We start from the raw sequence: 12,626 nt of genomic DNA, 5'->3' as shown, positions 1-12,626 counted from the left end.
AGCATGTTAATCTTTAAAAATAAAGTTTCAAAGTTCTAAAAATAATTGGACTGAAATTTCTAAAACATTAAGATCTTATAATTAAATTCATAGGTTCACAATGGGCTTTTCTAATAAAAATAACTAAATTCGTTTTTTGAAATATTTAGTATTTACATACGCATATGTATTGTCTTGTCTGTAAATCTTTTCTTCTTCCGTAGCGTAGTAAAGGTGAACAAACTTTCTATCTTTAGTGCTCTTGGAAAGGTTCTTAGTTTATTTCTGTTGTTTATCTAGTATGAAAGCTTTAAAACTCAGTCTTTAGAGGTATTTATAACATGACTATATTTATATATTGTATATTAGCTAAAAATTACGTTTAAAAGTGTAAATGCCAATAAGTTGTAGTTGTAGTATTTAGATAATATAATAAAAAAATAAATTTCAACTAAGTAAAAAACTAAAAATTGTTAAAAAATATTTTCATATAAAGTACCTAAATTCCTTGACTCGTTTGTCAAAAAATCATTCATTTTATTCAATTTAAAGATACAGTTTTATATATAAAACAAAAATACTTGCTTTATTGTACTTGTTGAAAAAATATTATAAAACATAAAACTAAGAATTAAACTAAACTCTTTTAAAACAGCAATTACAGAGAATATTTAGATATGCAATATACTCGCAATATTAACTTTATAACATATCTTTCTAAAATATATACTTATGAGAAAAGTCATGTGATTTTTAATTGGCCTTTATTAACCCAAAAATATTACAAAATACGGTTAATTTTGATTAACAAAAGCGACAATGGTATTAGTTATTATTAATTGTTAGAAAAAAAAGCCTAAAAATTAATTCTCGTAATAATTTTACTTAAGGAGTTTAAGATATAGCCCATAGCCTCTTAGAGAGATGAAGTATTCATTTAGCATAAAAATGTAATGCAAATAACTAGATTTTTCGAACAAAAACGCATAAAAAATAACGAAAGTTAATTGAATGGAAAAACATATTTATTAACATTTCTTGTAATTATGATAGTCTTCTTTTTAATAACCAGGGATATGCTCTTGTCATTATTATTGATTTTTGCTTTTAAACAGATTAAACAATTATTATTATAAGGATTACACATTTACTCATATGGGAATAAATTTTCTTCTTGCGTAGTTCCATAGGTATTTTGAAAGTTTTAAAACTCGAAATATTTGCAACTCTAAATTTCAGACTTATAAAATGTAATAAAGTGTTAGGGTGTCCCTAATGTAGAAAATTTGTTTCATTTTTAATGCTGTTTTGTGAGGTAGGGTTTTGAAACCCACATTTAAGAGACATATGTCTAAAATGAAGGAAGTTAGTAGAGGTTTCTGTGGAAGGTTTTCCAAGCTGAATTATCTGACAGTCGCGGCTAATAAGGTGAGTTCCACTAGAGTCACTAGAGTGTATAAACATCCTGTTAAAAGTAGGTTGTTGATCCGCGAAACTGTCGATAGTATTGGGAGGAGAAAGAAACCGTAGCCACATCATGGGAGAGTGATCGTGACTCATGCGCGCTAGGTTCAAATATCTAATATCTAAGCAAGCCTGACAGTTTATTCAGTAATATTAGTCTTCTTAAACAAAGCTCATTGGCTTTTCCAATGCAATTAGTCTCTGGTAGCCCTCAATGGATAAAGACGGTCTATCAAGCTATATGTATGCAAGAGCTCATGTCTGCTACGCAATTCAAATATAGCTTAAAATTAAGTTTTGTTAGAAAGCAATAGAGAAATAGAACGAATATAGACCCAAACCTCCCAACACTACTTTATTTTTTCATTTATTAACGGTAATCATCAATCCAGAGAAAATCATAAATAATAATATATCATAAGTAGAAAATACAAGACGAATTTTCTATTGAAATTTTGGAGAAAAATAATTATTTTGTGGGAAGTCTAAAAAATTCATCAAATGGAATATACTACAAGTCAAGATTAAATTATCAAAAAACATTGCATTTTAATTATAGGCTGAGTAATTTAAGCACGAAGGTATTTCCAGTAAAATCAGTTTATTTTCATTCTCTTATTAATACCCTTATAACAGTCAACTCAGATCATAATAAATTTTAGTAATTTCGCATTATTCAAAAGCAGTATGTGCGAAAACTTTTACAAAATATTCTAATTTTTTTTATATTGCGACAATCTTTGCTAGACACTGGATTCTACAATTTAACCCAAACTCAACGGATAGTTGAAGAGGATATAATAGGTATATGTATATTCGCTAGCGCTACTTAAAAAAAAATGTTTCAGAAATACAAGTCTACAAGTCTTAAAAGAGTCCAGGCATGTAACAACCTGATAATTGTAACAACAATTATCAGAATGACATTTGGACATGCTAGGTTCCCAGCCCACCTCAATAAATTCAAGTCTTACCATCTGATAATAGTATTGTCTGCAACGCTATAGGTCACTTAAACCACATATTTCTAGAGTGTAAAAAATATATTTAGGCATTACTATTAAAACTAGAACATAATGTAAAGTTGAATGTCCCCTTAATCTTATGCACTTACTACTGCTCGAAAATATCAGAGTATATACGGCTCTAATTGACTTTCTACTTGACCAAAATGGAACCTAGTATCAACCAACGTATTTTTATTAATTTGAAGGTCGCCCTAATAGACCGCAGTGGCGTGAAAAGAGTGACCCTGTCCTATGCTATGTTTAGTATAGAAAACAAAACAAAAATTAATATAAATTTAATGCACGTTATATTTAAGTTATAAAAGAGACATACACCTTATAGATTGAAGCAAAAAAATAAATATTTAAAAAAAGTATCATTCTAAAACATAAGCCCTATCATTATTTTAAATGCAGGAATATATTTAGACATATAAAATAAGTATAAATAGAAAATAGTAAATTTACTATATCTATTGCCTCATGCAAAAAAAAAGTCTACAAACTCTTAAAAAAATTGTTTAAGAGGTATTAAAAACAATAAATATCCGGACGATAAATACATCTTTTGCTTATCTTAAAAAAGTGATTAATGACCTATAAAATGACCTAATTGCCCGAAAATTATGTACATGCCACCGTGCATGATTATCTTTAAGTGCATAAGATAATTCAAATTTTGCTATAATAAGAAACGCACAGGGAAAGAGGTTTTTGTGAAATGAATCTAATTAAAGAAGGGTAGGTATTGTTAGAAAAGTGTTCCTTAGTAAAGTAAGTACCCACTATTTAATTATAAGTATTTATTTACATCAAAATGCTGTATTTAACAGAAGGTTTAAAAATCGAAATCCTAATAATGATTGGGTTTGGAACTCGTATGAAAAATTAAAATGAAGCTGTGGCGCTATTTCGAGAAACTCATTTCCACAGTCAAAGTATTGTGAGTAAAATTAAGAAGCAATTCAAAACTCGTGGACCTGTATGAAGTATCCCTAGACCAAAACAACCATAAGCGAAGATACGAAACTGGATGTTTTGTTTTAAAAATTTCAAAGTCAGTAGAGGAAAGAGCCTTTTAAATTAAATCAGTCCAGGAGCTGCTAGAGGACGGTCCTGATCATAGATTAGAATTTTGCGAAACTATGCTGAATTTGGTTAATAATACTTTTAGACTGGATGTGATTTTCAGACAAAGCAATATTTACTTTTAACTAGAAGGTATGTTAGTAGATGCTGATACTGTTTTAAAGTTTAAGGCAAAATTTTACTATGTGGTCTTTGCAAATCTCTATCACATAGCTTTTCTTTTTAGGTAAATAACCGGCAAAATTGTCCTTACTAGGCGGAAAGAAATTCAAAGTGGGTGTTCAAGAAGCATACACAACTAAATGCAAATACACTGCATATTTTTCTATAGAACCACTTTGCTTTAACTCGGGATAAATGACCACCAATATTCTAGTTAATCATCTGAGTTTCAAAATTACAGGTAGGTGAAAGTGTAAACTGTACTTTTAGTAAAGTATAATTTGGCAAAAGGAACCTTTTTCGATGGGTTGGTTGTTTACGAGCCTTACAGTTTAAGGCTTTTCAGGTTTGTAGTAATATTAATACGATAATACTATGAAAAGGTCTTATATATTTTTAGTTGATTTCTTTCAAGGATCATGTTCCTGAATTTGGTTGCAATATAAGAAAACATCCTGTATATGTTTTTAAAGTAGTAATAACCTAAATTTCTCAATTTTTATTACAGGAAGTATCGTGCATTGTATCAATTATCTATTTGCCCGTTCTTCTAGATTTTCGAATGGTTCGTTTAAGAATCTTAGACCTAAGGCAATATAATATATTTAAAACATACCCCAGCAATGTTATTTAGTTTAAACAGCAAGGTGTCAGCATCAATACTTTTTTACTTGACAAGTATGTGTTTTCCATTTAAACGGAATATTATAGTTGCACGGCAGGTCTATGGGTGCAGCGGTCACTCATTCACTTTGCTTGAGTCGCAAATATAAGTAATACGATACAGTTCGTACACGGTAATATGGTGTGGTAAAGATATCAAGATATCTATGTCATAATAATATGACAAGTTGCAGTAAGTGTTTAAAAAATATACAAATATAATTTGTGAATGATGATTGTTTTTCATTGATTGTGAATGATTGATTTAAGCTTGGGTGCTCATTATCGTCTCAAGTCGTTTTGAAAACGATTACAAATTCCTTGGAAATAATAATTTTTGTATAATAATAAGAATTTATACACAAGCTTTTTTGTGAATAAGCATTTATCAGTATTGCAATATTCAGTATGTATGAGCTATTCGGAAAAAATTAACTAGAAAATAATGGAGGCTTAAAATTGATAGATTTAAAACAAGATATTTAAGCTATTGAAACATATTTAATTTATCACAAGTCAACAATTTCTTCTTTAGCTCTCCATAAAATAAAATGTGATTTCTCTTAAAAAGCTTATAAAACCTATCAAAAAAAATCGGTCAATTTATTGTTAAAACTTGGTATTAGTTTAATAAGAAATCCGCATTCCTTAAAAAAAATTAAATTGCTTTAAAACAGGCAATATTCTTACTAATAAAATATACGATGAAATTTTTCCCCTCTTCGTATAATTACTATATAATATTAAATTGTATTTACTTTTTAATTAAAAACTCGTTAAAAATTTTTTTTCCATATTACTTTTTTCATATTTTTTGATTAATTGATAATTTAATTATTATTGTTTATTCAGTCTTCTTCATTTATGTTAAGTATATTAATAATTTATTAATATTCAATTAGTCAATATTATTTATTTGTATTTTTTGCAAATATAGTTTTAAATATTAAAAAAAAAATTCCGAAAACGAAGAGACCTTTAAAGAAAATGAAATTAATAAAACCTCTAATCTATTTGCCTAATAAGACAATTTACGAGAAAAAAATTCAAAGAGAAACTAGATACAGAGGTCGTGAGACTAAACAGTAAATTTATCAATTCTTACGACACAGCATATTCTCTCAGGAGAGTTAGCGGCAAGAGATTGCCCTGGTAGAATGACACTCTGAACCGTTAAAAAAAAATGCAAGATCGCCCCATCACGCTCTCAAGGAGGAACTCAAAAGAATTGGGATGTATACTTGACAGCTCGAAGGAAATTCAAAAGAGAAATCCGATGCTGCAAAAGACTGCTGGGCCAAGTTCTGTGGAGAGATGGAATCTCTTTCAGACAAAGCTCGCCAAACTATTAGGCTCTTACAGGAAAACTAAGAAAGGTGAACTAACGACCTCAAACAAAGAAAATGACCATCGAGCTTCTTCTCAAAACTTAGTTTCCTGGAGATGGAAATGTTGCTTCTTGTGGCGAGGAACCAGAACCGGAGCCGGACTGGAACCTCGCCAAAAAAATAGTTACAAACCAACTCATAGCTTGGGCAGCGGGTAAGTTTAGTCCACATAAGTCTGATAGACTCATACCCATGACGCTGCAGGTAGGTCTCGATACTATTTTCCCCTTCTGAAGGAGAGTTCTAGAGACCAGCATTACCATGCAGTATATTCCATTAGCATGGACGGCGGGTGATGTGCTCTTTATCCAAAAACGGGGCAAGAAAGACCAACGCCAACCAAAGTCCTTTAGGGCAAGAAGCCTGACTTCATTTCTAATGAAGACTATGGGCTTATAGACTATATAATATGGTATATAAGTATATAACAGAGAAATCCGTATGCCTACATGAAAAGGAATTCCACGGAAATGGTAGTGACCAAGGCTGAAAAGCTGTAGAGACCAAGGAAATGACAGTATTCGACGTGGAAGGAGCATTTAATAAGGCAAAAATAGATACCATCTGTATCCCTAGTCAAAAGGGCGTGTCTGACTAGGGGTACTTCAGTTCACCTGGTCAAGTGGGTCAAAACGGCACTGAAACATCGGAAGATCAGTTAAGCTACATTAGGAGATTGTTCTGTCAAGACTAATAAGGGGTGGCTGGGCAAAAGGCAGTTGTCTTTCGCCACACCTCTGGTGTCTGGTGACAACCAGTCCTCAGGAAGCTAGAACTTGAAGGATTCTATGTACAAGCATACGCAGACGATGGACTAGTGATGATCACCGGCAAATTCCTAAACACAGTCCGTAAGCGCATGCAAGCCACGTGTAGGATGGTGGAACAGTGGTGTCGGGAGACAGGGCTGTCGGTCAACCCAGAGAAGACCAAGCTCATTCTCTTTACTAAAGGGCGGAATTTGACAGGCTTTAAGCCCACTATGTATCAGACTCACCTAGTATTGAGGCAGCTTGTTAATTACTTGGGAGTTACAACAAACTCACGTAGAGCAGGTAGGTAGTAAATAAGGCATTAGCCGTAATATTGCAATTACGGCGAAAAGTAGGTAAAAATTGGACCTAAAACCCTATGTTCTCCAGTGGCTTTATACTACAATAATACGACCAAGGGTCTCATACGCATTCGTGGTATGGCGGCCAGCGCCATTAAAGGTCACCAACGCCCAAAAACTGGCTAACCTGCAAAGGCTGGTTTATTTGGGAATTACTGGAGCCATGAGAATAACAACTGCGGCACTTCTAAACATTCTCCTTGTGCTACCAGAACTTCCAGGCTAGATTGAAAGGGAAGCTATGGTGGCGCATAAGAAGATGAAGGATGACGGAGAATGGCGTATTGTTCCCTTAGGATAAGGCATATGTAGATCGCACGCAGGATGTGTATGAACATAACAATTCTGACATCCAGATGTACTGCAGCGAGTGGCAAACTTTGGTTAAAGAAAGGGTTTCGGGTAGAAATCCTGACAAGGGAAAAATGGACAACGAACCAAGTCAAAGAGCTAAACGGCTTTCAAGCCTGGTAAACAGATTGATCATGGGTGGAAGGCACTAAGTCAGTGAATTGTACACCAAGCCGGGGCAGGAGTGGACAGAATGGCAACGAACATAGGAGAATCCTTTCCGCTAGGGAAACAATAAAGTTTTTTAAGAGGTGTTTGCTTTACTTGAAATTGCAAACAAATGGAAAGTATTGGAAGATAGTGAGTGTTTATATCTACTCTGATAGTCAAGGCGATCTAAAAGCCCAGGGACAACTCCGCGCTAGTCTAGGAGTGCAGAGAACTATTGGAAAGACTGGCAGCACACAAAGAATATTGAGGTGGGTTCAAGGAAACCAGGATGTCGAGGGCAATAATAGGGCTGACGAACTAGCAAGACAAGATTCCGTTAGCCCCTTCGTAAGTCTCGAGCCTTGTCTTTAACTGTTTTTACTAAAAACTTTTCCCAGGAACTTAATAATTGGGACTGGAAAAACAAGGAAAAATTGGAGAAGAACAAAAGGATATAGACAGACCAAGGAGATGATACCAGATCATGGCGTCTCTACAGTAAGGCGACTCCTATCAAAGAGCCGACAATGGTTCAAAAACTTGGTGGGAAGTCTAACTGAGCATAACTGCCTAAACAGGCATGTACATCGTTTTGGTATGAAAGAAAGTCAACTCTGTCCAAATTGCGGTCTAGAAGAGGAAACTTCATACCACATGTTAGGAATTTGTGATTGGTGGGGTCGCCTGAGAAGGAACATTTTTAGAGCTACGCGATACTGCAACGGAAAAATCTTAAATGTCTGCACTGATACAGACTGCAAGCCTCTATTAAGAGAACGGGCTGACTCAGTGAAGACCATGCATTGGGAATGGGGGTGTAGGGGTGAGCGATTCTGGGGTTTGCGAAAAGGGTCTTTTAGGCCTAATTGCCGAGCTCTAGCTCCCTCACCCTTACTATACTACTACTACTACTACCCATATTATATGTAAACAAAAGAAATCTGATTTAAAAAAAATTGCCTCGTATTTATCTAATGATAATGTTTACATAAATCGAACTATGTTTAACACAATTTCTATAATATCTGGAGTACCTCAAGGTTATTGGGGCTTATAATCTGTATCAATGATATTTCCCAATATTTTTATTATTGTAAAATGGCTCTCTATGCAAGTGATCTGAAAATATTTACATTGGTTGGATTCAATAATTTCTGACTAACAAAAAAAAATCTAAGAAACTTAAATAAATGTAAATGCTATTGTATTTCTTTTAAAAGAAATAAAAACAAAATTGATTAAAATTACTTCATGATTAACTCAGTTGTAAAGAGGATACAGAGAGTAAGTGGTCTGAAAATAAGAGATATCTTTGACAATAAATAATAATCTGATAAACGTGCTAATTACTTGGTTCCGGGATGATTACAAATACACGGATTTATTAATAGATAACAGGTATATGAAAAATGCTTTATCATATCTTTCCCTCTATTACGCATTTGTCTATTATAGATTGAATTTTGCTTTAATTATATGAAGTAAAATATTTTTTTTAAATTATAGTTTATTTTAAAATATGGATTCTTGAAAACAGAAGGAAACTAGCCGATATTATATATTTTGCATAAAATAATAAATAATAGGGTTGACTCTCATGAGTTTGTCCAACATGTATACTTTAATTTTTACCTAGACAGCTTAGGCACAAATATCTTTTCCTTTTTTTATATACCATACTGGGAAATAAACAGTTCACAATTTTCACCAATTTGCAAAATGTTACAATACAGAATAAAATAATAAAAACGTTTATTAAGCCAAAAAAAATATCAACATAACTGTAAGGGAAATAGGAACATGCATTAAAAAGCAAATTTTACCTTCTAAACAAAAAGTTAAGAGTTGTTGCAGTCTGGTTAACAAAGTATATAATCATAAAAAATATATATTGAATAAATACATAGCGAGAGCTGTTTATTCAATAGAGTTATTTATTTTTTTATTCTCAAAATGATTTGAAACCCTTGAAGGGTATATTGAAGAGATGTCTTTTATAAGTCTAGTTTCTTTTTGGTTAATTGCAGGTGTATTTGTACTTAATAGAATAATGTCTTTATTTTCGTCATGTAAAATACGGGAAGTTGGATTGTCAAAGAGTGGATACTGTAGTGAATTTATCTATTTGTGTCCCAAATAAATCAATAATATACATTTCAATTTTAAAAAATATTACATTTCTAAATATTCATTTTTTCCTTGGACAAAATAATGTTTTTTTTTTACAAATTAAAAAGTAATTCGTCTAGGTATGCATTTAGTTTATAGGTAATCCGCCTTGAATTGATTGTCTTGAAATAACGCAAAAATTGTAGCCTTACGAGAAGTATGCACTCAAATTATTTTGGACTTAAAATGATATTAATGGCGACTTAGATTGTTTTTTGGTTAAAAACATAAATTTTTAAATTATTTTTTCATAAAAAGTTTTTTTTGGCTTTTATCCAAGATGAATTATTTTTTTCGACAAAATAAAAAGGAAAGCTCAAACATTTCCTTAAATCTCTTACGTTATTGCCATTAAAGATATCAGCTTGTAATTTAATAGAATAAGAACATATGAAATATACTGGTAGTAGAAGGCAAATCTATAGTTTTTAAATTTGAAATTGAACATAATTTGCAACCAGCATATTTAGAATGTTACTTAGAGCGAATGTTAAACTTTCACAGTTAAATGTTAGATCTAATCAATATTCTAACTTCTGCAAAGTACATACCTACATACTAACCGCATTGCAAAAGACTTATACGAAGGTATTCGCACTTTAAATGCATTACCACATGTTTGAATAAATATTTAGTTATATTATAGAAATAAAAGATATCTTATGGAGTGATTTACATAAATTTGGCATTAGGTATATTTATAGTAATAAGAGAATTCGCGAATCTCTTCCCTTAAAAAGATGAATTTAAAAAGAGAATTCCCTTAAAAAGAGGCTTTTATTAACAAATTACAAAATAGCATTTGTTGATTGCCAATATATGCCATGACACACCATTAAATGGCTTAGTGTAAAGCATTTTACGTGAAAGCGAAGTTTTATTTTATAATATTTTGTATATACAGTTATTTTTTTGTTGGGAATTAGATAGAAAATTTGTTATACTATTGAATATAACAAGTTTTCTATCTAATTCCCTAAAAACGCCTAGAAATAAGGCCTAGAAAGATAAATAGGTAGGTATAAGGTGTCCCATTAAAAAATAAAACAAAGTTTAGTTAAATCTTGTGAAAATTGAATCAGCATTATTATTAGTTATGAAAGCTACTTTGCTTTAGTACCACATATTGTTCAATACAAAACCGGTTTTAATAAAAATTGAAAAAAAGGGTAAAAACTTGTATATACCTCTCTATTATTAAAAAAAACTTTTATTGAATAAAAGAATGAAAAGCTGATATAATATTTAGGGTATCCCATTTAAAATAACAGATTTGATATCTACCTTCAACAAACAAAAAACCAAAATATACAAAAAACTTAATAAAATCAAACTTTGTTAAAGGCTAAAAGACTTTGAACTTAAATTTATTAAAATAGCTGGTAGTTGCTGAGAAAAATTATAGACCCTATAAAAAATGAAAAAAATTCCTTTATAAAATGCCCGCCCTGTACATACGTGCGTACATGCAATTACTTGTACAGTAATATGTAATACAAGCACGCAAATGATATTTGGATTTGTCCTAGGGGTTTTACCATCCTCATGTATAAAATTCCAGCAAGGTATAATTTGATGCTTAACAAAATGCTATTGTGAAATTTTATACAATATGTTTTATTGTAGAGTTATCTGAAAGATCAATATCAATATATATCAATATAAATTACACCTTATAAAGACTTACTTTAAATGTCAAATTGATCAAGTGTCTTTGGCTGCTTAATCCCTCCAATGGAAGAGATTCTTTACCCTTGAGAAAAAGACAATAAAATGTTTACGGTATATATTTGCAATGCACTAACACGATTCCTAAGAGGTTTTTATTCAAGAATCATTATGAACATTATCATACTTATTTTTCACAGAAATATGTTGTTTAGAATATAAGCTAGAAGGAAAGGTAGTCAGTTTAATAATACTATCCTCTGCATTTATCCAAAGTAGTTTTGCTTATGTTGATGCTAAAGTAAACAATCCGCCATTCAAATGTCAACCTGTGAGGAAATTTAGGACGAAACTTTTAACAAAGTTATATATATATATTTATATATATTTATTTGGAATATTTATCTTTTTTTTGTGTAAGAATTGTCAAGCATATCTTCTGATAAATAAACGATTTTTTAAAAATTTTATTAATGTTATAATTTTAGTTGTCCAATTGTTTTATGTCAAGGACACATTCATAATTTTTTTTCTGTATATATTTGTTTTCATTTCATAGTCCTCTACAAATTGATTATTTCGGAATAAGTTTGTTTAATGTTAAAGTACCATATTTGTAGATATAATTTTATACAGTCAACCGGCGAAAAGGTCATTCTAATAAGATATATATCATTAACTCAATTAAAAACATCAATCTTATTGTTGCTTAAAAACTTTCTTCTGCATCAAAACTCTTGGTAGGTCATTAAAGCAGAAGTCATCACGTTTTGTAAATTTCCTTTTGAAGCCGAACGATAACCATAGGCTAAATGCTTGGAATGTTTACGGTTTCAATAGGGTCTCCCACGTATCCCAGACGGACTAGTACGTGATAAAAAGTAACTTAATCTGGTCACTGCACCCACCCAGTCAAACCCAATAGTAGGTAGAACACTTATAATACGTCTAGCTAAAATATTATAATAAACAGACATGCATTTATGCCTACCAGAATCTAATATCTGTTTCCGACATGGGGTGACAGCAGATTTATTCTCGGGTCAACAAACGTACCATTTGTCAAGTGGTGGGTGGCTAAATGTAGAGTAGAAATAAGGCTTTTATTCAAAAATAATTTAGACAGGTATATGGTAATATATAGTGAAAATTATTACCTCAAGTAAAATAAATTAACTGTACTGCGTTTGGTTTGGGTTGTATGTAATTATTTCATCCTTTGCAAATAAGGCATATTTGAACCAGATTTAAACTATCTGCAAATTCGTATATAGAAAGAAAATTGTTAAGAAGCTAAAACTTCAAAAATATTTTTTATTATCTTAAAAACTGCAATTTCAAAATATTTTATTAATTTTCAAATTAAATGACTAAATGTATCACTGTCAGGTGTTATTTCCTCAGTTTAACCTCCTTATTAAC

General features: G+C 31.3%; 1 protein-coding gene across 3 annotated transcripts in view; it reads right to left on the bottom strand.

Moving 5' to 3' along the window:
* LOC126742875 (protein phosphatase 1 regulatory subunit 3B) overlaps positions 1 to 12,626 on the bottom strand; it is an 84,509-nt gene that overhangs the window by 46,084 nt on the left and 25,799 nt on the right. Inside the window, exon 2 of one of the 3 annotated variants that reach the window (XM_050449722.1) lies at positions 12,196 to 12,281. The exons of the other annotated variants lie outside the window; for them this stretch is intronic. The gene's annotated coding sequence lies outside the window, so the exon portion shown is untranslated. The remainder of the gene's footprint in view (positions 1 to 12,195; positions 12,282 to 12,626) is intronic. 3 annotated transcript variants of the gene reach the window in all.

This window comes from Anthonomus grandis, chromosome 12, assembly GCF_022605725.1.
Source record: "Anthonomus grandis grandis chromosome 12, icAntGran1.3, whole genome shotgun sequence".
NCBI classification, from domain to species: domain Eukaryota; kingdom Metazoa; phylum Arthropoda; class Insecta; order Coleoptera; family Curculionidae; genus Anthonomus; species Anthonomus grandis.
Note: the sequence above shows the minus strand (reverse complement) of the source record. Positions and strands in the feature narration are given on the sequence as shown.